The 3,188-nt window shown below is 49.1% G+C and overlaps 1 non-coding gene across 1 annotated transcript; it reads right to left on the bottom strand.

The window, feature by feature from the left end:
• Positions 1-2,419: 2,419 nt before the first annotated feature.
• On the bottom strand, positions 2,420-2,526 carry LOC114006330 (U6 spliceosomal RNA). The gene has a single exon (XR_003548064.1). It is a non-coding gene; the product is annotated as a U6 spliceosomal RNA (small nuclear RNA).
• Between the last annotated feature and the right edge of the window lie 662 nt (positions 2,527-3,188).

Raw genomic sequence — 3,188 nt, 5'->3', positions numbered from 1 at the left:
TCTCCACTTAGGAGGTCCTGAGCAGGCTGTGTGTTTTGTGCTTCAGTTTTCTCATCCATAAATTAGAAAGAACAATAGCAACCTGTGTCACAGAGATGCTGGGTTGATAGATCGAGCCGACTCACAGTGCCGAAGATAGTACTCGACTGCCTTATTTAAGAGGACTTACGTTGCTTATTTTTGTGATTAGTCATTTCTGTGGAGAGGTTTGGATCTGGATGAAGTTCAAGGTCAGGTTCAAGAACAGGTTGAGGCAATCAGCAGTTAGCGTAATGGCTATGTCGCTGGACTTCCACGTAGTCGACCGCGGTTCATGTCCCGGACCCAGTGGCTTAAAAAAACTCATGCCGGGCGCGTGTGCGTGCGTGCGTGCCCAAGATCCCGCGAGGAGAATGGAGGAGAAGGGATTGCGGCGTGACCATCCCCCCTGGGGGGGTGATTTCTCGCTTTCTGTCTCTATGTCTCTCTCTGTCTGTCTGGCGAGCGCACGCGCCCTACAGTGAAAATCTCTCAAAAAAAAAAAGAACTGGGTGAGGTGGGGGCCGGCAAGTGGCATGATGGTTAAAGGCGCTGGACTCCCACATGGCTGACCGCGGTTTGAGTCTCGGACCTGGTGACTTGCTTTCTCACTTCCTCTCTGTCTCTCTCTGAGCCAAATGGAAAATAATAATGATAATAATAATAAATAAAGTTAAAATAAAATAATTCTAAAAAATAAAAAGAACAGGTTGAGGCCAAATATGTAAATTTGGGAGTTGGCTTAGTCTGTTGCATTTCTAATAACAAATGCACGAGTTTGGATAGTTTGTAAAAACAGAGATTTATGTAGCTCCCAGTTTTGGAGGTCCAAGGTCAAGGGGCTGCATCTAGTAAGGGTCTTCTTGTTGGTGGGGTCCTAAGGCAGCACAGAGCATGCATGTATTACCTTATAAACCCAAAGTGTCTAATCATGGGGACTTCACCTGATCCCTATCTGTTCCCAAAGGCCCCACCTGTCAACACCATGGTTAGATGAAGTTTCCATTTTCTTAATCCCATCACTACCAAATTTTAATGAATTCTGAGTGGGACCCATTCAAACCGTAGCAGGAGTCATTAATGTAGTGGTGTTGGTGACTGTAAGCTGGGCACTGGGTGTGGATACAGAAGAGCAGAAGGTGAGGATAGAGCTGGGGGCTTTGGCAAGGGGTACACATAGCAGGAGGGTCAAGCGTTGCTACCAAAGAAGGAAGAAACCAGGAGGGTCCAGTGGCCTGGAGCCCAGGGCTCTGGAATTCAGGACACAGAAGGGGTCTGTCCTTTCTTATTCTCAGGAGCCTGGAGAATCTCCCATTGGGCTTGATAAGAGGCAGGCCATCAGTGACGTTGATGGTTTCTGGAGTGTTGGGGAGATGAGAAAGAGGGAGAAGAGAGTGGGAGGTGGGACATTAAGTAGAGGACCTTTTACAGGAGTTTTGTTGCAAGGGGGACTGAGAAATGGGATGGTAGTTGGAGGAGCTTGGGGAGTTTTTTTAGTTGTACCTTCAGTGAGAGCAATGATAGCGTGTCTGTGAACTAATAGGGATAGTCTAGGAGAGGGAAACATTTATGGACTATCAGGAAAAGAAACGGTTGCAGGAGCAGAGTCCTTGAGAAGGTGAGAGGGAGGCAGGAGGGGTGGGGCATTCGGCTCCGGAGGCAGGCAGGAGTTCTGCACATCAGAATGTCACTCGCCAGGGTCTGCTGCCCTTTTGGAAAGGATAGAAAATAAAATAGCCTTTGTCTTCAGTCCAGAAAATTTGGGAATCATGCCTTATGACTTAGGATCCAGCTTCTCACCAGCTTTCAGATACTGTGGGCACCCTTACAGAAAGCTACCCGGTGGGAATGGAAGTTTTCTTGATTAAAACGTGTCTAGGTCTCTAAAAGCACCGGTAAGTGGAGGCTAGCACTTTTATTCACCAGAGCTAGTACTGCTCAGAGGGCCAGAAGGCCTGATCTGTCTGGTTTTGCCTTAGAGATGTGGAGGGAAGGGCCAGGTGTGCATTCAGGGTGCAGGGTGATTGGGTCTGGCATGCCTGTGCTGTACGTGCATCCACGTAGGCTCCACTGGGGCAGCAGTGTGGCTACACTCAGGTACCTCCTCAGTTGATAAAACATCCAAACTGTATGAGCTTTGATTAGGTGGCATCAGTTTGGTTTTTTTGTTTGTTTGTTTTTAATTTTTTTATTTTAAAGTTTGGCACTTCTGTTTTTCTTTTCTTTTCTTTTTTTTTTTCTTGCTATGTCAAAAAGAACGTTTATTATTTCGATCACAGCCTCTTATGCTTTCTTGCCCGATGCTTTTGGTGCAGGTGCTTTCTGGGCTGCAGCTTTCTGACCCTTCTGTGCTTTGGGAGGTGGCACGGCCTTCTGGCCTGCAGTGCCTGGCGAGGGTCCAAAAAATATGGAACGCTTCACAAATTTGCGTGTCATCCATGCGCAGGGACCATGCTAATCTTCTCTGTATCATTCCAGTTTTAGTATATGTGCTGCCGAAGCAAGCACAGGCACTTAAAAAAAAAGTTTATTAATTATTTATTCTGTGAGAGAGAGCAAGACAGAGACAGAGAAATGGGTGCCTTCAGCTGAACCTTCTCCAATCTTAGTCGGCCCAGGTCATGGGTATGTGTGCCTGGCGTGTTCAGGCAGCTCCCGGATATGAATAACGAGGCCAAGTTTGGCACACGGTGGGGTGGGACGTGACCCCGTTCGTTCTCCCCGCCACGTCCGTGCCCCTCTGCCCTTGCTCTTGCTCTCGGGCCAGGCCGTCCCTGGTGCCCTCGCTGTGTGATGCCAGCGATGAGGTCTGTGCTCTCCGAGCTGCTGTTCCCGTGGGGAGGTCACACTGCTCACAGAGACAGCCTGGACCTTGAAGCTATTTTACTTACAGAAGTGGCTGAGGAAATGAGACCGGAGTTGATGGCATCAGGGTGGCTCCTATTTGGGGTCTGGTGGTTCTGAGAATGCCTTCCGGGATAGTGGGTGCTATGTTGAGGCCCAGAGGGGAGAAGGAGCTCCTTGGATGGTGGGGAAGTGAGGGAATGGATGGGCGAGGCCCTTTGGTAGCCTGCAGAGCGCCTGCTTGTTCGAGTGGGTGAGGGAACCCAGTAGCCACTGCATTGAAATGGCGCAGTCAGGGTGGGACGTGGCTGTGCAGTTTCCATGTT

This window comes from Tupaia chinensis, unplaced genomic scaffold, assembly GCF_000334495.1.
Source record: "Tupaia chinensis unplaced genomic scaffold, TupChi_1.0 Scaffold147038_1, whole genome shotgun sequence".
In the NCBI taxonomy this organism is placed as follows: Eukaryota; Metazoa; Chordata; class Mammalia; order Scandentia; family Tupaiidae; genus Tupaia; species Tupaia belangeri.
The sequence above is the reverse complement of the archived record's forward strand: the minus strand, read 5'-3'. Positions and strand labels throughout refer to the sequence as shown.